Source organism: Accipiter gentilis, chromosome 15, assembly GCF_929443795.1.
Source record: "Accipiter gentilis chromosome 15, bAccGen1.1, whole genome shotgun sequence".
NCBI lineage: Eukaryota > Metazoa > Chordata > Aves > Accipitriformes > Accipitridae > Astur > Astur gentilis.
Genome location: NC_064894.1, coordinates 57,809 through 85,484, shown reverse-complemented (window position 1 = coordinate 85,484; position 27,676 = coordinate 57,809). Strand labels below are relative to the sequence as shown.

At 49.0% G+C, this 27,676-nt stretch overlaps 2 long non-coding RNA genes across 3 annotated transcripts; both read left to right on the top strand.

Annotated features, from left to right (window-relative positions):
• On the top strand, positions 1-7,725 carry LOC126046078 (uncharacterized). Of its 2 annotated transcripts, XR_007508210.1 has the most exons (5): positions 1-169; positions 1,563-1,911; positions 2,240-2,298; positions 4,800-4,887; positions 5,580-7,717. It is a non-coding gene; the product is annotated as an uncharacterized LOC126046078 (long non-coding RNA). The 2 variants fall into 2 exon arrangements; XR_007508209.1 differs by having other exon boundaries at positions 2,240-4,887; positions 5,580-7,725.
• Positions 7,726-12,548: 4,823 nt separating this feature from the next.
• On the top strand, positions 12,549-15,996 carry LOC126046079 (uncharacterized). The gene is made up of 3 exons (XR_007508211.1): positions 12,549-12,952; positions 14,226-14,764; positions 15,729-15,996. It is a non-coding gene; the product is annotated as an uncharacterized LOC126046079 (long non-coding RNA).
• Positions 15,997-27,676: the final 11,680 nt, after the last annotated feature.

Here is a 27,676-nt window from a genome sequence, read left to right as displayed (position 1 = left end):
GTGCCGCCTTGTGGGCAAAGTGCGGTACTGCAGCCCGGCGTTCGCGCGCCGGCTCTGAGCCCTCCGGCGCGCCGTCGTACGGCCGGCGCGCATGCGCGGTCCCCGGGAGCAGCGTGGCGGCGCGCAGGGCGCGGATGTCGGCGGCAGCGAGCGAGCGCCGGGACCGCGGGTGAGGCGAGCGATCCCCTCCGGCGGGGGCGGGGGCGGCGGCAGGTGCCTCCTGCCCGATGGCCGCCCGGGGCTGGCGGTACGGGAAGCTGCGAAGCGGCCGCCGCGGCAGGCTCCCGGTCCGCCGGAGGCGAGCCGGGCCAGGGCAGCGCCGGGCAGGTCCCCGAGAGCCGACAGAAGGGAAGAGGGGACGGAGGCGGGCACCCCGCAGGCGCGGCCAGCGGGCGCCTCCCCGAGTCGCCGGAGCTCCCCCGGCGCCTTCCCCCGGCCCCGCTCGGCCCGTGCGGCTGCCTCCGGCTGCAGCTCCTCCCCTGAAGCCTGTGCTGCAGCCGCAGGCAGCCCCCGAGCCCTGTCGTGAGGGCGGCAAGCTGGCCCTCCGGTGTTCTCGAGTCTCCCTTAACGCGGGTGCCGTTAGCAGCGGCGCGGGGAAGGAGCGGCGTCCGTCCGCGGAAGCCCCTGCGGACGGAGGGGCTCCGGCCAGGGCGGAGCTGCGGTAATAACGGTCGCTGCTGCCTCTTTCCCTCTGCCAGAGGCCACGCCGTGAGCGCGGTTCTCTCTTGTTCCCTCTTTGGTTTTCTTGTTTTCCGGGTGGCTGGGCCCGGCTACCCGCGGGGGTGCTTCGGCTGGGGGGTTTGGGGGGGGGTGGTGTGGCCTGGCCGTGCCGCTGGTGGCGGGGAAATAAAGCCTGAAACGGCAATCGAGAAGCGTCGCCCTGCCTGTGCTGGGGCTGCCCCGCAGAGGCGTGGGGCCGGGCCCTCCGAAGGACCTGAGCGCTCCCCGAAACTATGTGTGGGGCCCCGGGGGTGCAGGGCTGTGGGGTGGCGACGCTCGGCGTCGCTCGTGGGCGCTGCAGGGTCAGAAATAGAGAACAAGTTTTCTGTTCCTGGGGCTTGACAACAGGCTCGTGTGGCTGATGTGGGGGCTCGGAAACAGACCGAGCTGCCCGGCTTTGGGCCCAGAAACAGAGGTCCGGCCCTGCGTGTTTGGGCCTTGAGAACAGGCTCAGCAGCCGGGTGTTTTGGCTCCCAAATGGGCCCCGAGTCAGCTGGTGTGGAGGCCAAAAGTGGGAGCCGGCTTGGCTGGTTTTGCAGGCGGGTGGGAGGGTGTTGGGGGCTGCGGGGGGAAGCGGGGGGCGGGCAGGGTGCGTGGACCCTCCCCGGAGATGGGGGTCTGGTTGTGTCGGACGCCAAAGTTCGGGAGGCCGGCACGCAGTGGGCCGAACTCAACATCTGCGGTGGTCTGTGGGGGGAAAGGCGCTTTTCAGACCTCACGTGCCCTCTTGGACTCCAGCTCTTCTTTCTGCACTGCTCAGAATAGTTGTTAAGTAATTAATCGCCCAAACTAATGGATATTTACTTGGCGTGTAACTCTGATGTTTAATCCTAATGCTCCAGTTTTGGCAGCAGTTGATATACAGCCTTATGGAAAGCTCAGACCGTTGCACGTAGCTGGAGCTTGTAAGGAGAAGCAGCTGAAATCAGCCGGAGCTTCAGTGCGGAGCTGGGGCTTCAACAAGCCAGAACTGTAGCAAGCAGGAGCTGGAACGAGGTGGGGTGTCCGCTGTCTGGAGCGTGCATTATCCAGAGGCAAAAGTACCTGCGGCTGTAACGAGCAGAAGGCGCGATTAGCTGGAGCATCTTTTCGCTGGAGCGTCCGTCGGCCGGACTGTGCTCCCAGCATGGCCGAAGAGCGGCTGGGCGCAGGCAGGGCTGTCCGCAGCAAGCAGCTCCGAGCAGCAGGGAGGTGAGTTGTCCTTCTGCCAGCAGGGAGCCCGGGCTCTTCCCTCGGGGATGCAATCCACGCCATGCTCCTCTCTCTGTGTGGAGGGTCTCGCCCAGTCCGTTCCCGTGGGCAGAAGCTAGGTGGGGGTCCCCGGCTCTCCTGGGGCAGCCCCCCCACAAGGGGGCGCGGACAAGGTGTCATCGTCCCTTCGGTACCAGGCAAAGGGGAGAGAAACCAGCCAGCAGGAGCTCCTGGGGTGCAGAGCCCTTCCGGCAGAATCCTCCCATGTCTTTTCACCGTTGGCTGGGTGTGACAAGCAGGTTCGTTTCTTTGTCTCCTCTTCTTCCAGTGTCACATTCCGCGTCACACGAAGAAAATCCTGCGTGGTCAATTCCACTTGCTGCTCAGGTAATCGCACGTATCGGGCTGGGGGAGCGGAGAGAAACGCTTGTGAGTTCGAGGGCACTACAGATGCTCCGCGTTAAACCCACAGAGAAGGCAAATATGCTGCTAGTGCAGAAAAGCTGATGGAAAAATTGCTGTTAACAGATCGTGCCCTGTTCCTGAACTGGTCCCTTGATGTGTTTTTGTTTCAGGTGAAAGAATGAAATTTCCTGTCTGGTAAATTCAGAGCTGCCTGTTAGCTTCTTCAGGGTTGAGTGTTTCTCTTCTCTCTGTTCATGTTGATTTTATGGGCAAGTTGGAAATAGCCTTTTACTTTTTTTATGTATAACTGAATTTTTAGGAATATGTGGTGTCCCTGTAGTTCATTTTTGAGCACCTAGATGCCAGTAGAAATGTAGTGAGTGAAACATGATGGGAACTGGTACTTAAACTTGATTTTTATTTGTTGGGTTTTTTTTTTTTTTTCTTCCCCATTAAGAGTGTTGATGGCATGTTGTCCCATGGCACAATCCCCATTCCGTTCAGTGGAGTCTTCAGTCTAGGACTTTTAAGTAAAAAAGTTTGTCCTTCCAAAAAGGGGCTAGTCATTCCTAGGACCGAGGCATAGACTTGGAGAGTCACTTAAGTACGTGATTGGAATTAAAGCCAACTTTCAGTTGAAGTTGCTGCTGTTGGTCTTTGCTTTCACTGATTTCTCCACCACTCCCTTGTGGTTGGGAGCTCTGAATCGTAACGTTTTTCAGTCTAACACATTTCCACCCCCCAAAAAAAGGAGAGGCAGTGTCTAAAAGTTAATTAGTTTCCTCACAAATGCGTGAGTACATAAAATTTGAGTTATGATGATTAAAACCATAAAAATGACGCCAGTCTTGCAGATCTGGACTATTTCTGGACAGGCGTTCATCACACGCAGAAGTCGTCAGGGTACAGATCACCTGCGCTTCATGCTCTGACAAGACAAAATGCTGAGGCAGGGATGAGCTCTGAAAGAAAAAAAAAAAAAAAAAGGATACAGGGTCATGGTTTTGTTGTGTTGTTTGTTTTTAGAGTGCAATACTGACTGGTGCCAGCCTGCAGAGCTCTTCTGCTGCCTGACCTCTCCTTCTCTTTCATGGCTGTAATTGTTGTTTGGATAATTGTAGAAGAGCAGTTAAGTTACTTGCCTCTGTGAATGTGCTGGTAATACCAGGAAGGCAAATGCTTGAACCAGTAGTGAATAACGTGGCTACAGGTAGAATTTCTGAAGGAAGAACAGCAGCAGCAACAGGAAGCCAATAGCAAGTGACCAAAAACTTGCATATGTCAAATGCATCAAAGCTTTATTGCTGAATGTTGTTTGGCAATACGTTCCAAATGGCTTTTTTTGGTAAACGTAAATTTTCAGGAAGTTCAGGGTTGCGTGTGGCAAAACGTGTCCCTCTGCGTCCGCGTCCTGCTACGTAAATAGCATGGGTCAATGGCAAGTCCAGTGGCAGGGCTGCTGTTCCCTACTCTTGACGTTGTCTTAGTAGTATTGCAGCATTTAGACCTTAACGGACGGGCTGAGGAATGGAAGGAGAATGCCCGTTTTCTCTAAGGGCTCAGAATGCCAACCCTTTTCTCTGCCTGCCGCTCCCCTGTGTGTAAGATGAAGTTGTTTTATTTTTCTCCCTTGTTCCTGGTCTAAATATTTCTGGAGCTGTTGCTGCTGTGGGTTTGCAGTTGGTGTTACTGCGTTTTTGTAGTGTCCTAGCGATGGGTCATTTCTGCCGTGGCGAAGCGTCGAGATACGGTTTTCAGTGTAAAGCGTCAGAAACTATGTTCACTACAAACCGGTAACTTGCGGTGCAGGTGAAACCGATCTGGCGCGTGCAGCTGTGCTTGCAGGGATGCTTGGTGGCTCCTCATCAAAACGGCAGGCTGTGTGTGTGGACATCCGTAGGGTTGCACTCTGGGTCCGAGAGCGTTAACGTATTTTTGCTGTTGGAAGGTGGAATGGAGCGTGTGCCTGTTAAATCTCAGGGCAGTCAAAAGCTAGGAGGGACCCTGAGCGGGTTTGGTGGCACAACTGCGGTTTTAAAAGATCTTGCCCGTTTGGAGCAACGGACTGGAAAAAAATGATTCCTTTTTTGCAACAAGGCAGTTCACAAGATGTGTTGCTGTGCTCTTTAGCAAAAATACTCAACTTGGGACGTATAGGTTTGATGGAGCCTTGGCTGTACTAAAGCTTGAGAAAATGTATGTAGGTCTCTGTGTGTATCTAGGAAAGTGAGTTCTAGTGAAAGTAAAGTTGCCAATGAGTCAAAAAAGAAAGGAGAAAATAAAAAAAGGCCCGGTTGTCTGAAAGATGCAAAAGCTCTAGTGGCCTGTGTCAACAACTGTACCGAAGATGACGCAAACATACTTTTTCCTCCGCTCAGTCATAACTGTCTTCACAAACCTTCACAAAAAAAAGGCAGCTTTGGCTTCCTACCCAGCTTTGTGCTAATGTGTTGGGTTTTTTTCTTCTCTCGGCTGGATGTCAGCTGGCACCGTTTCGCTGTGGTTGCCCTTTCTTCTGCCGTGACGGTACAAGACAGAGGGAAAGATTCCGTAGTGGCCTGCAAGTACAAGGTACGCCTACGATGTGTGTCTGCGTTTTTGCAAAGGTACTTGCGGTATATGGACTTTAACATTGAGAGTGTGCCAACTCTCCTTCTACTTTTTTTTACGTGAAATATTTTAACAGAAATACTAAAAATAAGTTCTGTTCTGGAGCATGTTACACCTATACAAAGCTTACTTCCCTCAGTTTATTTTCTCTTCCTGAAAGCATAATCATCTGTTTCTGTGTGCTTGCTAGTAAATGATACTGTGAAAATAATTTTGTACTAAGAGGGAAGAAACTGTTCGTAAGAGTTCAGGTGTTCAGAAGAAACAGACTTTGTTTTCATGATAAAAGCTTTATGCTTTTACAGTCAATGAGTTTTTTAAAATATCTTATAGTAGTACTCAAAAACGTTACGGAGATAATTAGCATCTGTACTAAAAGCAATCAAGGTCAAAGAAGAGACGGGGGGGGGGGGGGGGGGGGGGGGGGGGGGGGGGGGACGACAAAACAGGACAAACGGGCGTCGCATCTGTGTGTTTCCCAGGCAGCATTAGCAGCCTTGTAACTAGTGACAGTGAGCCCTGAGGTGTTTTTGATGAGTTACTGCTTCAGGAATGTATTTTTTCCTTTAACCTACAGTGTGTAATTTTGACTTCAGTTGGAAAGAGATTTTCCAAAATGGAAGTCTTTCTCACTCAAAGAAATTTTGTTTTAGGAACTTCCCATCAGAGTGGATCTTCAGAGGTGATTGACTTGACAGTAGAAGTCATCAGTAACAAGACTTTTCACTCTCTTTAAAAAAAAAGTAAAAAAAAAAAAAGTCCAAAGACCCAAGCACAGCCCATCTTCCTAAAGTTGATGGCATCACTGGTCTTTGGTTTCTCAGTTGTAACAGTCGAGATAACATGAAAACGTGTTACTCTGCCTGCTTCAGTACTGCCAAAAGCATTAGGAAATCCACCAGTGCTTTTTGGTAGTCTGAGGTATTGCAGCACTGGGGATTTTACAAACTGACTTGCATTGTTTAAACTGTAACTGCCAAATAGCTGTAGTATATGATGTGTTAGGTGTATGTAAGCAGTTAGGTATTTTTCTAAACGTTTAAAAAGAGAGGCAACTGAATGTTATGGGGTTTTTTTCCTGATGTTTTGACGGAGTGCTCTGAAGTACTTTCTTTCTGTCTGGCTTTCAATGGTGCATTTCCCTGGCAGTTCAGTAGCGCCTCTCTTGGGCAGCTCAGCTGGCCAGGTGTCCCTCCATGTTACGCAACACGCACAAAACCCCCTAGTCCCATTATAATTGTGTACTTTGGAGAGGGATAACTTAACGGTACGAATTCAGAGCTGTGCAAGTTAAGGTAATAGGAAAGGGAAATCAAATACTTTTACAGTATAAGTGTTTTCATTGGATGTATATAAACATGGGCACACCTTTTTAGTGTAAAGTGAATTACTGAGATTTATTCTTTATTTTTCATTTTGCTCTTTGAAGTTTTCCACTTCACTTTCAGCTTTATTCACCAAACAAGCAAGATGCAAAGCAGCAGCAGCAGCGCAAGGGCTGTAGCTGTTGTGGTGGATCCGTAAGTGTAGATTCTGATTGCGTACGACCTCGTCCTGCAGCCTCCCAGGGTTATCTCCCTGCAGCAGTGCTGTAAGGAAGGAAGGAGACAGTTTTCCAACACCAGCAAGAGTGTTTACTTGTATGCTAAGAAGGTGTTCAAAATGGTATCGATTAGCCTAAATGCTGATTTTAAGTGTTCAAATCTCTCTTAACTTTTAGAGGAGGTGGTGTATTTCGAGCTGACCTTTTTTACCTGGAATCCTCCTTTAGCTCAGCGACTCTTCTTGTGCACCCCCAGCCTCTGCTCGCAGGGCGGTATGAGAAGCTGGAAGGTCCTTGACTTAGTATAAACACTGCTTAGCAACAACTACAGCATCAGTGTGTTGTCAACATTATTCTCATCCCAAATCCAAAATGGCCCTGTACCAGCTACTCAGAAGAAAATTAACTTTATTCCAGCTGAAACCAGGACAACCCCAAACCCCCTGATTCTGGGTCTGCAAAGGAAAAATACCAAACAAATTTGGGACTCCTGGGAAAGCCAAATCCGCCTGGATTTGCGCAGCTGGAAAGCAAAAACCCCACCCCATTTGCATGCACAAACTGCAACCAAAAGATCACCCCTTTTTATGTTGTGGAAAAGCACTGAAACACACCCCAGACTGAGTATTTTGAAAGAGCAAAAAACTCCCCAGTTTGGGGAAGACTGGGGGTGAAGCACAGGCAGTTTGAGGGGCGTTGCTGGGGGTCCTCCCAGCATGGATGATCTGGTGTGGATGCTCTGTTGCGGGTTATCCCAGGTGAGTTACCTGCTGTGGATCATCCTGGGTGGACTCCCTGGGGTAGGTCATCCCCACCCGTGTCCCACCATGCACCTTTGTACCCTCATCTACCCTCTCCCCGGTGTGTGTTTCTCCCCCATATGCCCCCCGCTGCTCCAGCCCGCCCCCTTCACCCATGCGAGTTTTTAACCCACGCGAGTTGTTTCCCCCTGTACCCCCTGCTCTCCTATCTCCTGCTCCCCCCCTGCTTCCTTTCCCTCCTCCATATTCCACACCACCCCCTCCGTGCCCCCATCATCCATCAGGCTCCAGACCCCTGGTGTGCTGCCTGCACCCTGTTCTCTGTCATTTTTTTTCCTCCTTTTCCTTACAAGTTGTTGTTGTTGTTGTTTCTTTTTAATAATGATTAAACTGTTTTCGTTTCAAGCCACGAGTTTTCTCACTTTCACCCTTCCGATTGTCTCCCCAACCCACTGGGGGCGGGGGAGCGAGTGAGCGGTCGCGTGGGCCTTTGTGGTTGGCTGGCATTAAACCACGACACAAGGTGAGTTGCAAGCCCTGCCTGGCTAATGCTGGAGGCTCTCTGTGTTCCTCCTGCCATCTCGCCGTGCCGTCCTTGTTCTTCATCACCGCTTTATAGTGAGCACCTCTCGCTCTGTAAGTGGCAGTACTGGGGCCGTGTTGCAGGCGGCAAAGGGCAATTGTGACGCTTGCTGGCAGGAGCGGCAAGGAGTGCGGAGCCACGCTCCTGTAGGGAGCAAAGATGGAACCTCGAGGGCTCTATGGTCCTCTGCTGAGGACATCTAATATCCCGACAGGCCTCTTTGCTTTTCCTGCTTCATGTCTGATTACTTTGCACGCCGGAGGGCAGGGCGGTAAGTAACACCGTGCAGCGTCTCTTCGATAAGAGACAAGCCCCGCGCAAGAAGCCTTGCGTGCATGTGTGCAGGATTAGGAGAGCAGCGTTCTGATAGCATGGAGGTGCCCACCCCGACTGAGCCCCAGGGTCGCCGGGGTATCGCTCGCTTGCAGGTGGGCCGCTCGCATCTGGTGCGCTGGGCCGCGGCCTTTCCTGCCGAACAGAGCTGCCCCTCTGGCACGAAGCAGCTTTGGGTCTCTTGTGGCCTGCCTGAATTCAGGCTGCCACCTGAACCAGGCGTTATTTTTTGTTGTAAATCTCTCGCCAGCGTCTGCTGACTGGCTGCTGTCGCTCCCGCAACCCTGATGCCACATGCAGAGGGATACAGCAATCCCTGGGGCTTGCTCCAGGGGACACCCCCCCCTTACCCCCCCCCCCCCCCCATTTGCAGGTTCCCTGTGCCGCTTCTCCTCTCTAGATAATGGGGTGTGGGGGCAGGGACAGAAGCGGCCACCCGAATTGTCTGTTCCTTGCACTTGACTGCTGTAAACGCTCCAGCCGCTCGGGTGCTTTTTGGAAGGGAGGCGATGAAGAGGAGTGCCCGGGCTGCGAGTGGGGAAAGGGCAGGGCGACGTCAGCCCTGTGCCCCCAGTAAGGAGTTGCCGCCTGCGGCTGGTCTCTACTGGGCTGAGCTGTCAGTCATCCCTTACGCAGCTGACGCTCAGAAGAGGATCGTTGCGGGGGTGCCAATTCTGCTGCCCCGTGGCCGAAGGTGGGAACTGACGTTGGGGAGGCGCGCATGCGCGGTGGCGTGTGTCGGTGGGCTCCTGCTGTTGACGGGTAAGCGAGACGCGGTAAGGCATCTCGACAGGCGCGCATGCGCAGTGGCGCATGTCCGGCGCTCGCCGCTGTTGCCTGGCAACTAAAGCACATTATGGCAGCTCGGCATGCGCGCTGCGCCGTGTACGTTGCACGCCTTTGTTGCCTGGCAACCAAAGCTCGAAACGACGCCTTGGTAACTGCGCATGCGCAGCGTCGCGGTTTACGGCGCTCCTGTTGTCTCCTAGCAACCAGAACGAGATACGTCGCTCGGCAGCCGCGCATGCGCGCTGCGCCCTGTACGGCGCTCGCTGCTGTTGCCTAGCAACCAGAACGCGTTACGGCAGTTCTGCATCCGCGCATGCGCGCTGCGCCTTGTACAGAGCTCGCCGCTGTTGCCTGGCAACCAGAGCGCGTTACAGCAGCTCGGAATGCGCGCTGCGCCTTGTACGGCGATCCCCGCTGTTGCCAGGCAACCAAAGCGCGACACGGCGCCTCGGTAACCGCGCATGCGCGGCGTCGAGGTTTACGGCGCTCCTGCTGTCGCCTAGCAACCAGAACGCGTTACGGCAGCTGGGCATCCGCGCATGCGCGCTGCGCCCTGTCCGGCGCTTGCCGCTGTTGCCTGGCAACCAAAGCGCGACACGACGCCTCGGTAACTGCGCATGCGCGGCGGCGCTCCTGCTGTCGCCTAGCAACCAGAACGCGTTACGGCAGCTGGGCATCCGCGCATGCGCGCTGCGACTTGTACGGCAGTCGCCGCTGTTGCCTGGCAACCAAAGCACGACACGACGCCTCGGTAACTGCGCATGCGTGGCGGCGCTCCTGCTGTCGCCTAGCAACCAGAACGTGTTACGGCAGCTGGGCATCCGCGCATGCGCGCTGCGTCTTGTAGGGCGCTCGCCGCTGTTGCCTGGCAACCAAAGCGCGACACGACGCCTCGGTAACTACGCATGCGCGGCGGCGCTCCTGCTGTCGCCTAGCAACCAGAACGCGTTCCGGCAGCTGGGCATCCGCGCATGCGCGCTGCGACTTGTACGGCGCTCGCCGCTGTTGCCTGGCAACCAAAGGACGACACGACGCCTCGGTAACTACGCATGCGTGGAGGCGCTTCTGCTGTCGCCTAGCAACCAGAACGCGTTCCGGCAGCTGGGCATCCGCGCATGCGCGCTGCGACTTGTACGGCAGTCGCCGCTGTTGCCTGGCAACCAAAGGACGACACGACGCCTCGGTAACTGCGCATGCGTGGCGGCGCTCCTGCTGTCGCCTAGCAACCAGAACGCGTTCCGGCAGCTGGGCATCCGCGCATGCGCGCTGCGACTTGTACGGCGCTCGCCGCTGTTGCCTGGCAACCAAAGGACGACACGACGCCTCGGTAACTGCGCATGCGTGGAGGCGCTTCTGCTGTCGCCTAGCAACCAGAACGCGTTCCGGCAGCTGGGCATCCGCGCATGCGCGCTGCGACTTGTACGGCGCTCGCCGCTGTTGCCTGGTAACCAAAGCGCGACACGGCGCCTCGGAAACCGCGTATGAGCGGTGTCGCGGTTTACGACAGTCCTGCTGTTGCCTGGCTACCAAACCACGGTACAGCGGCTCGGAAGCCGCGCATGCGCGGTTGCGGCCCCATGCGCCAGCGCTCTCTTTCGCCACCTAACGACCAAAGTCCGATACTGCAGCTGGGGTGCCGCGCATGCGCGCTGGCGCGTTCTGCCAAGCCCTCGCCGCTGCCACCCCGCGACCAATGTTCGGTACTGCAGCTCGGAGGCTGCGAGTGCGCGGGGCTGCCCCGGTCCTGCACGTGCCGTCCGACGGTACCGGCAGTGCGTCCCCGGGGAAAAGTGCCGCCGCGCTCGTTGCTTCCTTCCTCCCGGTAAGGAAACGCCGCTGACCGCCCCGCGGGCGCGGTGTCGGCGGGCGCTCCGCGCGCAAAGCGCCGAACAGCAGCGCCGGCACCGCACAGGTGCGCAGCAGCAGCGCCGCCGCCGCTGGTGCCGCCTTGTGGGCAAAGTGCGGTACTGCAGCCCGGCGTTCGCGTGCCGGCTCTGAGCCCTCCGGCGCGCCGTCGTACGGCCGGCGCGCATGCGCGGTCCGCGGGAGCAGCGTGGCGGCGCGCAGGGCGCGGGTGTCGGCGGCAGCGGGCGAGCGCCGGGACCGCGGGTGAGGCGAGCGATCCCCTCCGGCGGTGGCGGTGGCGGCGGTGGCGGTGGCGGTGGGTGCCTCCTGCCCGCTGGCCGCCCGGGGCCGGCGGGACGGGAAGCTGCGAAGCGGCCGCCGCGGCAGGCTCCCGGTCCGCCGGAGGCGAGCCGGGCCAGGGCAGCGCCGGGCAGGTCCCCGAGCACCGACAGAAGGGAAGAGGGGACGGAGGCGGGCACCCCCCAGGCGCGGCCAGCGGGCGCCTCCCCGAGTCGCCGGAGCTCCCCCGGCGCCTCTCCCCGGCCCCGCTTGGCCCGTGCGGCTGCCCCCAGCTGCAGCCCCTCCCCTGAAGCCTGTGCTACAGCCGCAGGCAGCCCCCGAGCCCTGTCGTGAGGGCGGCAAGCTGGCCCTCCGGTGTTCTCGAGTCTCCCTTAACGCGGGTGCCGTTAGCAGCGGCGCGGGGAAGGAGCGGCATCCGTCCGCGGAAGCCCCTGCAGAAGGAGGCGGCTCCGGCCAGGGCAGAGCTGCGGTAATAACAGTCGCTGCTGCCTCTTTCCCTCTGCCAGAGGCCACGCCGTGAGCGGGGTTGTCCGTTCGTCCCTGGGGATGCCGTTGACTGCAGCAGCCTCAGGCTCGCGTGGGCTGTCTCTTCCCGGCCTCCCTCTCCTCGCGGCACGGGAGTGTTACTGATTGGTTATTGATTATGTTATTGATTTGTTATTGACTAGTTAGTAGCTTTGATTTTTTATTGATTTGGTAGTAGTTAGAATAAATCATGTTTAATAAGAATATAAAATGGTAAGAGGTAGTTTAGCAAAGGTATCTCTATTGTATTTGCACAACCGACAGCTGCTGTGAAACCTTCTGTACAACCCGCTACCAAGGCCGGAGGAATTGGCCAAAATCATTTAATAGGAACATTTAGAACTTAGCTAATAACAAGAACATTTAGAACTTAGCTAATAAGTAACAAGAACATATAGAACTTAGGTAACAAGCTTGAGATTTAAGATGATTTTGATATAGTGTTTGTCAGTAGGAGTATATTATAACAACCTAGAAGAATGGAGAAGATGTCAGAATTTTAAATTAATGGGAACTAATAAGAGTTGAATGAAGCAACTTGTAGTTATTTGCCAAGAAATAGTTACCTGCCAAAGACCAAACTGCGCAGAATCACCTGAAGGAGGTCAAGAAGCGGACAAGTGAGGAAGACTATGAAAGACCACCAGAGGACTCTAGAAGACCACCAGAGACCTTCAATGTGCATGCGTAAAGGACATTAACATATGCTAATAACTTCCCAGAAATCCAATGAATATGCATAACATTTCTCGGAAATCTAATGAATATGAATGAATAAGTTTAATATAAGGTGTATGATTTTGGAGTTCAGGTGTGCATGGTCTTTTGAGAGGACTCACCCACGCACCCGGCCGTTAATAAATAAGTGTCTGCTTATCTACACTAAATTGGTGTTGATAAGTTTTTTACTCCGAGTTTTTCGGTAACAGGAACACAGAGGGACAGGCGGAGCGCTTACTGGCTGGGGAGCTGCTGAAGCTGGAGAGGCCACAGAAAGGTAAAGAAGAAGAAACGGAAGGCCATCTGGCTGGCAGCTGCCTCCCGCTGCAGGCCAGAGAGACCCTGCCTCTGTGGGTGTGGGAGGATCCCTCCTCGTAGTCCACCGCAGGTCAGACCGCCAGGATCTGTATGCATGACCAGCAGCGCAGTACGGACACGTAGTGAGCGAGCGAGCGAGGCTACATGTCTAGGAGGCCTAATCTCGTAAGAGCTGCGAGGGGCTCGCGTGTTCCGTTATGCGGAGGACAGCCAAGCGACTGGAGTTACAGAAGAGAAAGGGAGGAGAGAAGGAGAAAGAAGCGGCTGAACTGGCAAAGTCTCCTGGCAGCGCCAAGAACAAGAGCTGCGGTGAGCCCCAGGCCCTCGGGGCCCTGTCTCCCCTCTTCAGCGTTCTGGTCCCTCCCTGCCCCTCCATCCCCTGGTCCCCTCTCTTTCCCACACCCCTGCCTTTTTTTTTTTTTTTTTTTCTTTCCTCCCTTGTACCTCTGATACTGAAAAGCCGGTCGAAGAAACTCCCTAAGACTCGTTTTGGAGTTTTAGAAAGCAGGCATTCTTCATTGCAGCGCTGGATGCACGGGGGATAGTTCCACCTAGTGTGCATGCCACAGCTTTAGCACAAACAGGTTATATAGAATAACTAATTGCTTATTAATCAGATTAGTATACGTATACATAAAAACGACGGCAACCGATTATCATAGCACTGCCTACATGCGATCACGCGCAATGAAGGATCCACTTGAGACAAAGGGGTGCTTTTGTGACCACCGACCCATTTGAAGTTCTTGCTGGCTGTCCTCGAAGTCTTTATTCTTGTCCTTGTTCTTTGATCTTGAAGTTTAACGCAGTTTCAATCACATGTGGTCAGCTTCAGCATTGTTCCCATTTAGCGTACAGGAACATCTAGTCATAAGAGCAAAGAACTGCAAAACTTAGGAGTACCTACCTCTGCTAGTTAATTGCTCGGCTATACTTTTGTCTGTTGTTTCAGTCGTAGCGTTAGTATAAGATTTCTAACAATTATTTACCAAATCTCACTTTTACAGTCACCTAGCAGCAAACCACAGCTGGTACAAAGTATTAAAACCATCCAAATATTTAGACGTGCCATACAGAATGTATGGAAATATGCTATCAGAGGTGTCTGAGGGGCAGGGGGAGCGCCGGGGGGCGCCCCAAGTCCCGGAGAAGACTCGCTGGCAGGACTCGATAGGCGTGCGACTGACTGAATAGACGCTGGCTGTCCGTCCCCTTTGCCCTCCGGGCTGCATTTGCGCTCCCTCTGCACGGGGCGAGGGGCTGTGAGGGAGCCCAGGGGAGGAGGAGGTGAGGCGCTGGGGGGGGGGGGCGGGCCGTGCCCCCCCTGTTCCTGCTGGGCTCCGGCTGTTGCAAATATTCTGGTAAAGAAATCAACATTTAATCACATAGAAGAGTTAGGTTTGATTAAGAAGTAAAATTGTGAGGCATAACGTATAGGATTGTTAAGTTTGAAACGTAGCCATAGAAACTTTAGGAGCTGTGTTATGTGTGACGCTAGGAACTGTAATATTGTTAAAGTTTGAAACAGCTAACCCTAGAGACCTCACCAGGAAGTTACTGTTTTTTCTGCATGCTGTTTCAGGAAACTAAGGAAACCGTCGTGGACGCCAGTTTGCTGCTTGGAAACCCCCTTACCCTTCCCATCTTGATTTGAGTATCGAAGATGCCAGTCAGCAGAGCCAAGTGTCACTGACCAATGATTGTTTTTAAATAAGAATATTGATAAGGTTATATAATCACAGGACCGATCATTACAAAGGTTAAATTTAAGAACAAGCATAGTATGCGTTTTTATGGAAGGAGCTTAGGTAACAATGACCTGACGGGAAAAGTCTGTAAAAACTGATGGATTTTGATACTAAGTGGGACACGCCTTTGGAGGAGCGATGCCCCGTGTCCCCAGCCCTGCGATAAACAAAGTGCCTGCTTCTTAACTTCATGTTGATGTTAAGGAGTTTTATTCTGGATTTCGGTAATGGTTTTGGCGACCCAGATGGGACCTTGTGAGTGAGACTGGACGAGATCGAGTGTCGATCGAACTCCGGCTGGCACCGAGGTATTCTCTGGGAGAACCGTCACCCTTGACGCGCAAAGCTCCTCGCAGCGTTCCCTGGAAAAAAGGTAAGGCGCTGCTTCTTTGGAATTTGTTTGGAAAGCCTGCCCGTGAGGCGCGGCGAAAGCTTCGCAGGGTTGGGGCTTGGAGGGTGCCCGTCTGGAGTGGAAGCCTAGGCGTCTGCCCGTAAGTCATATGTGGAAGCTATTGCTGGGTTGGACTTTGTGTATTATTTGGGACAGCTGTTGTTTGCATTTGTTTGGTATTTAGTATTTGAATGTATATAAGTATAATGGCATTAGCAAAATTGTTTAAGAATAAGAAGCAGGAAATAGAACTGCTGATGAAAAGTTACCAGAAACATCACCGTTGGGATGTTTATTGGCACATTGGGGTGAATTGCAGGAAAAGTAGTAAACAAACAGAACTTTGAGTTATAATACTATATTGCAATTACTGTTGTTTTGTAGGAGAGAGAGTAAATGGAATAAAGTACCACATGTAGATTTGTTCTTTTTAAGTGAACATATCTGACGGGGACTGGTGGGAAGTCTCCCAGCAGAACCTCTGGTTACAGCTTGTTACAAATATTCTGATAAGTTAAAATTTTATATAAGCTGGGTTTGATGAAAAAGTAAAGACTGTAGAATATATAGCGGTTTGAAGCTCGCAATGTAGTCATCGAAACTTAGGAACATACAAAATGTGCTGTATACAGTCACAAGAAAATAGGTATTGTCTAAAATAAGTTAACCATAGAAACTTCGACCGATTTGTTAGTTTGTAGTGTTTCGTCCTAAGAAACTAAGAGAGATCGTTATGGATCTTAGTTCTGTTGCTTAGAAACACCACTTTGATCAAGATTCCAGTTAGTGGAATTAAGTAAGATTAACCAATGAATGTTTTAGTATAAGAATATTGAAAAGGTGGTGTGACTGAGGGCCAATCACTAGAAACATTAAATTCAAGAATTAACATTGAATGTACTTTTATGTAAATCTAATACATGATGGCAAAAATCATACTGCGCAGAATCACATAAGAGAGGTCAACTATCGGACAAAGTGAAGAAGACTATGGAAGACCACCAGCGGGCTTCTGAAGACCACCAGAGGCTTCACCACGCCTGCGTAGAAGGACATTTACATATGCTAATGATTTATCGGACAATTGATGATTATGTATGACACTTCCCAGAAATTTAGTGAATATGGATAACAGGTGTGTATTTAACCTGCATGATTAAACTAGACAGGTGCACACACTAGGTGGAGTGATCCCCTGTATGCCCAGCGCTGCAATAAAGTACGTGCTTCTTAACTTCTCATTGCTGTTAAAGAGTTTTATTCCGGATTTCAGCAACAAGCTGAACTGGGAGAACAGAAAATTGAGTTGACACTAGAGTCACCTTTTCAGTTTTAAGTACCTTAGAGGGAGAGTTAAGTTTTGAAGAAATTGGTGGTGGTGGTGCAACAAGCGAACGAGAAACTAGACCCTTCTTTAAATCTTTAACAATGAAATTAGGAAAGCAATGGGTCACTCAGCAGTTTTTGTATGTGCCAAATTCTCCTAAACTCCTGTTAAGGAGAGATCTATTTGAGAACTTAGAGGCAGAAATTAAATTTAAAAATGGAGAGATTAAAATTTTAATTCCAGAAACTAAACGTATCGAAGCAGTGGCTTTGTTGTTAACAGGATGTTTACCGAAAGCAGAAGATTATACCAGTCCAAGTATAATGCTGTCATTCCAATCGTCTGGACTGGGAAGTTCCTGGTAAATCCAAAAAGCAGAACCTGTGAGAGTTGATTAAAGCCAGGATCGAATCCGGTAAGAATTAAACAATACCCCCCAAAACCAGAAAGTCAGAAAGGGTTAGTAATGGTAATACAAAAATTTTTAAGATACAAATTGTTAATAGAATGTGAATCCAGATATAACACCCCGATCTTGCCTGTTAAAAGGCTGATGAAAAAGATGACAGATTAGTTCAAGACCTCCTCAGAGCAATAAATCAAATGGTACAAGATATTCATCCGGTAGTGGCAAATCCTTATACTTTGTTAACAACCCTAACGGAGAAACGAGAATGGTTCACAGTGTTACACTGAAAAGATGCCTTTTTCTGTATTCCCTTGGATCCCAATAGTCAAGAGGTTTTTGCTTTGGAATGGGAAAATCCTGAGACTGGGAGAAAAACACAATACACGTGGACAGTCTTGCCTCAAGGATTTAAGAATAGTCTTACCATTTTTGGAAATCAACTGGCACGAGAATTAGAGATTTGGAAGAAAGAAAATAATCAAGAAATCTTGCTGAAATATACGGATGATCTGTTAATTGTAGCTGAGAAGGAAGAACAATGCACAAAGTTAACTGTTAACTTTTTGAACTTTTGGGGAATCAGTGGATATCGAGTGTCAAAAGAAAAAGCCCAAATAACCCAGAAAGAAGAAACTTATTTGAGTTTTAAAATCCTAAAAGGACAGAGACAATTGGGACCTGAGGGAAAAGAGGCAATGTGTCGTCTCCCCGAACCTAAGACTAAAAAAATTAATGACAAGCATTTCCGGGAATGGTTGAGTGGTGTCACCTGTAGATTATAAATTGTGGCTTGCTGGCCTGACCTTTATAGGAGCAGCTCAAAACCTCAAACAATGGATTGGACCGATGCCAAGAAAGCTACTTTCCAAGAATTGAAACAGGTTGTAATAGGGGTGCCAGCCCTAGCGTCTGCCAGATCTCACAAGAGACTTTTTGCTCGTGAAAGAAGAGGTAGAGCTCTGGGTATCCTGGCCCAATATTTAGGGCCAAGTGGGCGAGCTGTGGCCTACTTCTCGAAGCGATTAGATAATGTGAGTCTGGGATGCTCTGGTCGTCCGAGAGCCATCGCTGCAACTGTGCTACTGATCCAGGAAGCTCGTAAGTTCACCTGAGGACAAAGGATTACTGTATATTTCCCATATGATAACTGTTGTGCTAAAACGGAAAGGGGGGCACTGGTTATCCCCTAGCAGAATGCTGAAATACCAAGTGGTGGTGTTGCTGGAACAAGATGATGTTTACCTAAAAACTACTACCGCCGTTAACCCTGTTGCGTTTTCAACAACTGACCAAATTAAAGGAGAACTGGAACGTGACTGCTTGCAGGCAATCGAAATAGTTTACTCCAGCTGACTGGATCTCTGAGATGTGCCACTAGAAGAAACAGATTGGGAACTATATGCCGATGGAAGCGGTTCCATCTGTGAAGGAAAACGTTTATCGAGATAGACAATAACTACTGAGGAGGTAATTGCGTTGCCAAGTTTGCCTTCGATGATATCTGCCCAAAAGGCTGAATTGATAGCTCTTACTCGAGCTCTGGAACTAAGTCAAGGAAAGCGAGTCAACACTTGGACAGACTCAAAGTATGCCTTTGGAGTAGTACGTGCGCATGGAGCGATACGGGGAGAAAGAGGACTGTTATCTGCACCAGGAACCACTGTTCAGCACGCAGAACAAATACTGAAATTGTTAGAAACCATTCAAAACCCAACAGCAGTCACGATAATGCACTGTAAAGCACACCAGTTAGGTAAGACCGGTCCTAATGCAGGTAACCGACTGGCTGATAAAGCTGCTAAAGAGGCTGCAGAAAAAGGCATCTTAGCACTAGTTCCAGAGAAAGGTATAAAATTGCCTAAAGAAACTCCAAATTATAATGAAAAAGATGAAGAATTAATTATTAGATTGCAGGCTAACAAAATGAAACAGGATAGGCTGTAACACCGACAGGTCGAATAATAGTCCCACCCACAATAATAAGAGAAATTGCCCCATTGAACATCACAAAGTATACTGGGAAACAGAAAGTGAAATATGACAAAGATTGTTTAAACAATTATAAGCGGACGTGAAATGTATATGTAAAATTATCCCCGAATCAGTAATAAGATCATCTTTGGGATTATTAAATAAGGAAATTTTTTAGAAGAATATTAGCAAATTGATTTTATAGAATTGCCTTGAAAATAAGGATATATCCTAGTTTTAGTTGATACCTTTACTGGGTGGCCCAAGGCTTTCCCTTGTCGCACCAACAAAGCAAGGGAAGTAGTCAAAGTCTTGCTCGAAGAGATAATACCAAAATATGGGGTGCCTGTAAGAATGCCATCTGACAATGGCCCTCATTTTATAGCAAAGATTATGAGACAAGTTGAGCAAAGTATTATCTATGGATTGAGACTATCACACCCCACATAGACCACAAGTGTGTGTGGGGAGAGAGAGAGAATGAACTATATCCTTAAGCAACAGTCGAGTAAAATTTGTCGGGAAACCTCACTCCTCACATGGGTTAAAGCGTTACCCGTGGCTCTATTAAGAATCAGAGTATAGCCAGAAGAGAAAGAAAAGTCAAGTCTTTATGAAATGTTGTATGAAAGACCATATCAAGAGTCCTATGTTCTGAGTATCTTGAGTGCCTTTGGAGATATGTTTTTAAAAGGTGTTATGATTTCTTTAAGCAATTCTTTTCAAGAACTTTGTCAGTATGTCTCCACAGCTGGACCCTTAGAATTGGATGTAGCAGCGCATCCCTTCCGACCAGGAGATTGAATATATATAAAATCACCGAGAAGTGGAAAGGACCGTATCGAGTCATTTTAACAACACTTGTAGCAGTAAAGGTCTGGGAGAAGAACCTTGGCTTCATTATTCGAGAATAAAGAAAGCACCCAACAAAAAACTGGAAGTCTAAGGAAACTGGCCCTTTAAAACGGAAAATCTATAAGTAAGTTTCACATTACCTATTTGGGAAAACAGTTGTGTAAAGTTTATAATGCTGGGGTTGCTATTAGGAATATTGTCGAGGGCAATAATCTTTTTGTGTGTTTAGAGGGTGTATGTATTTTTTTTGAGGGGTTCTAAACATGAGATAAACAAAATTAAACAATTATTGTTTGAGCTATTAATCTTGATATTAACCGTTTTTGTAATTTGGATTAAAAAAAATAATCTAGTTTTGTAACTGATTCAAAGTTTTGTAAAGACACAAAATTTAACCTCAGTAACAGCCTGCCTTCCGATTCCAAAGTCAGATGAAAATCTAGTTCCGTGGAGAATACTGACATTGAATTTAACCGAAACTTGAGAAAAGAGGTAGAACAATGAGAATCATTTTAGCAGATTAAATTGGATGGTTTTAAAAGGCAATTATTTTTTTTAAATTTGAAAGAAGGAATTATAGCGTTGTGAATTATAACATTACCAAACCATCCACCTCACGGACAAAAGAATTAATTTACTCGCCCTTCGGGAGAAATTTGTACAAGCACCCCTTGGGGCTGTCAGCTGCCAAAACCGTAAAGACAAGTGCAAAAAGGAACTTGGGATCATGTTTAAAATATAAAACGATGTTTAGAACTTACTGGAGTTCCAGGATCCTTGTTAGAGCCACCCAGAGTCGGGACCATCTGTGGAAATTTAGACTGGTTTAGACAACCAGAGAAACATCACACATCCTAAACAGAGCTGTATGAAAGTTTATACTTGCAGCTCCTCTGACCCCAAACTCCCAAGACTTTCTCTAGTAGCTAAAGCTCTAAGATGGGTGTGTATTTGTAGAAAGTATAATAATATTTCACATGATCTTTGGTCCCCTCTTAATAACGGGAAAAATTTAGCTTGGAGTTGACTGCATTAAAGGACAGGTGAAAAGTTCAGGGTTAACTGCTTGGGTGACTAGTGATGCTATATGATCCACTCACCTTTTCATGAAGGAGAAAAGTAAGTCGTGGTCTTTAGACTTAATAACTCTATCCTCTCTCTGGAAGAAATCTCCCTTGTGGCCTCGCTTTCTGGTGGACCTGGGGAAACCGAAAAGATGAGACCTGGCAATCGCCAAGTCTTAGAACTAAAATAAGATGGGTATTAAAATCTGTATTTTGACCCCAGTTAACACCTCTTCCACATCAGATGACTCTTGACATCTGTCACTCAGTCAAGGCAGTGCCTGCTGCTTCACTTCACCTTGGTGTTGAGGAGTTTGGTTCCGGGTTTCGGTACCACAGCTGCGGGCCGGGGCTGGAGGAGCCGCAGGTGCGGGCAGTGAGAGGCTGATGGCGACGCCCCCTCCCTGGCAAGGGGAGGGGCTGCCGGGGGAGGGGCCGCCGGGAGCCCAGGCAGGAGCGGAGCTGAGCAGTGACCGGGCTGCGGCTGCCCCGAGGGAGAAGGTGAGCGGGGCCGGGCGCCCCTCGGAGCGCGAACGTCGGAGGCGGGGGTGGCCCGGGGGAGGTGGGGGCCGCCTGTGCCGAGGCCGGGGGGGAGCCCTGGGGGCTCACAGGGCGGCTGAGAGAACGGGCGCGCGGGGGTGGGGGGGGCGCTGACAGGGCGGCTGAGAGAACGGGCGCGCGGGGGGGCTCACCGGGCCCCGTGGCGGGGCTGCGCAGTCGGCCGGCGGGTCCCGGGGAAAGCCCCGAGGAGGACGGCGGGGTCCCTGTCGGGACGCACGGAGCGGCAGCGGGGCCGCGCCGTGCCGGAGCGGCGGCGGCGGGAGCGCGCCGGAGCTACCCGGAGCGGCGCTGGGGGCTCGGCGAGGACTGCCGCTGCGCCGGCGTGGGGAGGTGGGGGGGAACGGAAGCGGCGTCCCCTCGGGGTCAGGCAGAAGGGCAGGCTGCCTCCCGGGGCATGCCGGGAGCTGTAGTTTTCGCGGAGTCGGCGGCCGGGCAGCAGCGTGGCTCTCGGGCGCGGCGTAGTCCTCGCGGCCCCCGGAGTCCGACCAGGTCAGACTCGGGAGCGTTGCCGGTTTCGCGTGGTTTTCCGCGGGCTTCCCGCTGCGCCCGCTCCCCGACCAGCCGTGCGGACGCGCTTCCCGGGCGCATGCGCCGTGCTTCACGTGGGGCAGCCCGGCGTTTGCTCGCCGGCGCAGGCGCCGTCCCCGGAGGTTTGTGATGTTGGTAAGCCCATGTCCTGAATAGCTGGGGTTGTAGTTTGCAAGCCTGTGACTCCCACCAAGTTCCCAACAAATTCAAACGTAGAAATTGTGCATCAGCCCTCCTCGCCCCCTCCGAGCTGGTCTGTTCTCTGTGGTCACCATTAGTAGCCTCGGTTTCCCACCTGTGGTTCTCCACAAACCCAGAGCCTCGCAGCTCCATGCTGAAGGGAGTGGGGAGCTACACATGGAGAAGGCAGAGGCCCGAGTTTGTCTTTTGGGGATGAGAAGCAGGGAGGAACTGCCATAAATGGGATGCATCCCTGCTTGAGGCATTGCTGTTTCAGCTGTGCACATGCAAAATCCTCAGATATGTTGCATCTACCCTTCCTTTCCATTGACCCCAGGAGAACTGGCCTCCTGTGTCCCCCAAGTTTATTTACTTCATGCTGCAGTGAAGTGGCTATTTTTCTTCTTTTCTCTGAGGATTTTGTGGATCTGGGAGTGGGAAGGACTGCCTTAATGCTGGCTTTCTCAGCCTACTTCTGGGAAGCCAGGCATATCTGCAGATTAGAGCCGGGGTAGTGGCCCAGGCACCTTTTATTCCTCAGAGGGCAGTGGATTTGGGGAGTTAGAGCAAGGCATGCCTGGATGTTGGTCTCCCTGAGGGGGAGGGGGTTTACAGCCAGATGAATGAAAAGCCTCCCACAAGCACTTCTGGGGAAAGGGTTGGGGGGTGGCTTTTAATGTACCCACGGTATCGATGTGGCAGGTGAGCATACACCCCCCTCTTGGCTGGGGGATCTTATGTGGACGCCTGCTGAGCCAGGGCTGGAAGCCCCTCTGCACACTCTGGAGGAGCTGGGTGCAGACTGGGGACGTGAGGGCAGTCGTGACATGGACACAGAGCGGCAGAGAGTCCTGCTCTTTCAGCAGTTAATGGTGCTACCGCGTGGTCAAAACCTCAAGTGCACCCGTCCAACCGTGCATTCTCTTTCCTGGGGTTTGTTTATGGGACAAATAAACTGCCCAGCACTAGATGAGAAGGTTGTCTGCACTCCACCTCAAATCAGGTGCATCACCTCTCCGTCGGGAAAGGAAGTATGGGGGTGGGCATAAAAGGAACAGTAACTCCAATGTCTGGATTCTTTTTGGCTCTGGGCATGCAGCAGATAACCACAGCGATACAGAGAGGGAAGGAGGTGCTGATGGGTTTGTACCTTGGACTTAAACTGTAGAGGATGATCTGTTCAGGACATCCATGTCATAGAGTAGCTGTTGCATGATTTATACTTGTAATCAGGTTCCTACTTGATAGCCTTAACTTTGCGTGGATTGTGTGTTGAACTTTCCAGTAGTTTGTTTGTTTTTACATTTCCTTAAGGTCTAGGCAAAGGTTTAGAAAGTTAGCAGACTTAAGGATAAGTATTTATTACTTTGTCCTGCCACGTTGCCGTTTGAAACCTGTTCTGAGTATTGGTGGTATTCAAGAAATTGCCGAGATTTCGAGGGTGAATCTGTATCTTTAGGTGTACTGAGCAGAAAAGTACAATGGATCTTTTTAGTTGCCAGATAGCTTGCTTTATCCAGGCGGTCAGTTTATCAAGATCAGGCTGCAGTGTCCAGGGGGCCGGGGCGGGAAGGTTGGTTTTCAGACTTCTCATTCCTGTCAGCGGTGACTCTGCTTGCACCACTAAGTGGTGCTGTGTACATATACTTCATTAAATTGGGAGTTGCCTGTGCCTGCCTGCTTGTGCAGTTCGGAGTGGTCATTTTAGAGAAAATGTTCTTTTGGCTGCATTTGTTCTCCTGTGATACAAAAACTTGACAGCTATTGGGGGCAACTACTATTTTAGGAGGATTTCTATAAAGTAAGAAATTGCCGGTTTTATTTTGTCATGATGGGCAAAACAATAACTGATTCAAAATCACGTCCACTGCAGCTTATGCTTCCGTAACACACCACTCAACTGATTTCTATGCGTAAATGTCTTCGGAGAGGAATCACAGGTGCCTGCTGTGACTATAGGGACAAGCAGTATGGGCTCACAGGAACAGAACATGCTTTGCCTTCCCATCACCAGAAGAAAGAAAGAAAGAGGTGAAGAAGGGTGCTCAGGAGCAAGAGGCTGCAAGGAAGTTGCTGTACGTGATCCTTTTGCCTTGCTTTATCTGACAGAAAAGCTGCCTTCTGCTAGTTGGGTCTTGGCTTGAAATACAAGGGGGAAGAGACTCCCGCCCCTCTCCCAGGGAGTGTGCTACTTTTGACTGGCTTGTTCTGACTATGTGATCTGCAATTACAATATTTAGATTGCGTGGTGACAATCTATACCACTGACTCCCTGAATGGTTTTTCATTTCTGTCCCCACTTCCTTCTCCAGCTTTTTTCAATATATCAATTTAAAAAAAAAAAAAGAAAAAAAATTTTTAACCTTACATGAACATCATGCGTTGGCTTTGGCCCCAAACACTTTATTTCCTAGAAATAAGTTGAGTCTTTTCATCAGAATATGTAAAAGATTTCTAGCCACTGTAGTACTATTGTATTGTTTGTTTTTTTTAAATAAGTTTCTATCCAGGTTCCAGCGTGTGCACTAAAGTTCTGCTGCAGTAGAAGATAGTCTTAAGCTGAAGAGAGATTTCATGGTTGGGAGAGAAAAAGAGCAGATCTTGACTCAAAGGTAACTTTTCCAAGGGAAAGGTAAACTCTTTTGTTTCTTTGGGGATTTTTATTCTGATAGCACAAACATCTTGTTCTCTCAGGATTTTGTTATCTCTGGAAAAAAACCCTTGGTGTTGTGTCACTTCCTCCTTCCCTGGTTGTGGGTTTTTTCACTCCTTTCAGAGGAAGTGCTAAAACTGTTATATTTTAGGAAGACATTTTAACTTTTGACTCGGAGGTCTGCAGACATCACTGTAAAGACGATTTCTGTGCATCCAAATGCTGTTAATCCGTTAAAATACGAAATGAAAGATGTGTAACTTGGAGCTGAGACGTCAGACTATTCCAGATGGGTCTGGTTTACTTTGCATTCAGTGTTCCTGTAGCCTGTTGCTTTGGAAGTGCAGGTAATAAGCTTTTCAATTGAATAAATGAGTGGTAGTGGTTTTTTGTTTTCCTCCCCTAGAAATGTAGTGCTTAATCATACTGCACTGACCTGTAGAAGTTGTGGACACTGTGGTGTTCTCCAGAATGCTACTTGGGCTGCCACTACAAGGAGGTCATTTAAAATAATAACCTTAGACTTTAAAAATACATAAAAACTTAATGATGCTTAAAGTATAGAGCAGAGTAGTCACCAGGTTAAAATACCTTCATGTTTATGACATGCACAGCGATGGTTCCTTTCAGGTTTTTTGGTTGGTTTTTTGTTTTTTTTTTTTCCTTCTTCTTTAAGATGGCACTGGTTGCAGTGATCTTCAGTTTTACGACACAGCTAACTGTCTTAGTATGGATATGGTTCCTTTCTGCCTACTCTTTCAGTTTACTGGCAGACATAGTTAAGATAGCTCTTTGGAGTTGTGGAGTGTGCGTGTGTATGTAGATATATGTGTGTGTGTGTGAATGTGTATGAAAATAATAAGACCTAAAGTCCCCTCCCCACATCATTAGTTTTTGCTGACCTGTATTTCAGTGTTACCAAGATTTTAAAGTGACCCAAGTATTGCTGTTGCAAATGTTTCCATGTTTGTCTAACTATTGTGATGACATAAATAAAAAAAAAAAATCAAAACACTAAATGTTTTATTACTTGCCCTATAACTATATAGGCGTTCCCTGTCTAATATCGATTTCTTTTTTCAGGATTCACTGTATTTTTTTTTTTTTTAACCCTATGAAATGGCAAGAGATTTCTGGCTTCCTGTTGGCTTTTAATAGATGTTTTATCCTTGGGGAATTGCCCACCAATTAATTCATAGAGTTTGGAATTTAACTGAAGGACATTTTGCATGCCCGTGTTCAAATATTGATGCTAACAAGCCACCATAAGGTTCATGTTGATAGCTTTATGGATACTTAAAGGTAGGCAATAGTCTTATTTTTTAATAATGCTTAACCTTTTTCTCTTTGGCAAGAACAAGCAAGTCTGCCTGGTTTTGTAGGACTTGCAGCTTTTCCTTAACAACAGACTTTAAAAAGGGGAGAACCGGTATCAGGTACACAGTGAGGATGGTGATTTTTAAAATACGAAGCTGCGTAACAGTCTCGGGAAGAACATGTGTGACTGGGCGTGGGAGTCTGTGGTACAGCATTACTAACATTTGCTAAAAAAAGTTTTGAAGAATGAAGCATTTGCTTTATGAACGGTACTTGAGGACGAATTCTGATGCTGCTAAAGTTTATTGAAAAATAGGCACTGATTTCAGTGATGATGCACGTGTGATTTCTGTTCATGCCTTAAACCTGAAAAGAAGAGAAACCTCCATTTGAAGGAGGGTTTTGTATGAAGGGTAATCAAACCAGTAACCTGCTTTAAGAATGACTTTAACATATTTGGAGCATCGGTTAAAGGCAAATAAGTAAAGTTTATCATATCCTTCTACATAAGCTGTGACTATTGAATACAGTCAGCAGTCCACCTCAGAACTTGTTGGTGTGCAACTGAAACGTGTTAAGTTGTAAGACTTCACAGCCACGAGCTGACGGGCCACAGTTCTGTCTGAGCATAAAGTGCTGTAAGTTTTAGTTTCTTGCACAGCAGTGACTCTTTTCAACATTAGTAACTATACAACAGAGTAAAAGGCAAATTTAGTGAATAATAATGTGTCGTTCTCAGAGTAGCTGTTTGCATTTCACCGTGATGCAGATGCTTTCTATAGCAGTTGTGTTGGCCCGTGTCTTAGAATTCGGTTAATCCTCTCCTGAACTCATTTAAGCTTTTGGCTTCAACTGCATCACTGACAATAAGTTTCACAAGAGAAAAATTATTTCCTTTAAAAAAAAAAAAAAGGGGAGGGGGGGGGTGGGAGAAGAAGAAGGGGTGGAGGAAGTGGGGATAAAAAAATCTGTTGTCTGCCAGTGCTGTGGGCTGCTCACTCATTTTTCTGTAGAACTCCTGGGGGTTTTTTTGTTGTTGTTTTTCTACCTTAGCCTATTAGCCTATCCTCTGCACCTTTGGTCATTTCCTGAAGTTTGTCTGTAGTTTCCTACATTAGTAGGTAAATGTATCTTTTTTACTTTACAGAGCTTTGCTAGTTTTTTAAATTATACAAGTAATTTAAATCTTGGAACAAATGTCTTTGCTTATTGATTTTTGTGAGTAGCTGCAAAAATCTTATTTATTAGTTGCCCCTTTTAAAATTAAAATAAAAATGAATGCTATGCAAGAAATACGTTGCAAGTAAATGTTAGGGTCTTACTACTGCTCGCTGTTGGGAGACCGTGGGAAGTGCAGAGAATTTGTGTTAAAAGTTACGGGCATTTTTCAAGATAGTTTTCCAGTCCTGAGGCGTGCTGAAATATCTCTTTCCTGTGATAGTGTCTTTAGTTTCATTGACTTCAGCGGAATACACAGAATACATTAACTTAAACTAGCTGAGAATCTGATAAGGTTTTATACTCTACCTAACATAGTGTTGTGATGACTTGTCCTATGACCTCAAAATTATGTTTGATGATCTTAACAGGAGGCCGGATCTTTGATCTGGAAATTATGCTGATAGTGACGTTACAGAATCCAGGCTTGTAACTTCACTAGTTTCTTGCAGCCCCTCAAGTTCATGAAGGACAATAAAGACCCATTCTCTTTTGTTCTTGTGCTATAATCAGTGATGGAAGTATGACATTGTCAGTTGTAAGAAGTGGCTTAACTGCTGTTGGAGTCTGCTTTTATGCCTGAAAAACCTGTTGATTTGCATGGGTTTGCACAGCTTATGCTAATGATATGGCTGGAATGAGACAGGATCTTGTGTAGTCTGCAAGGGCTGTATATGGTCCTGGTTTATAGCTGGGTGGGAGGGATTGGTTCAAGTTACTTCTTATTTGCACTATTTAATATCTTAAATAGGAGTGAGCAGGGTAATGGGAACAGTTTCGTTTTTACAAGAGGAAATTTATAAATCAGTTT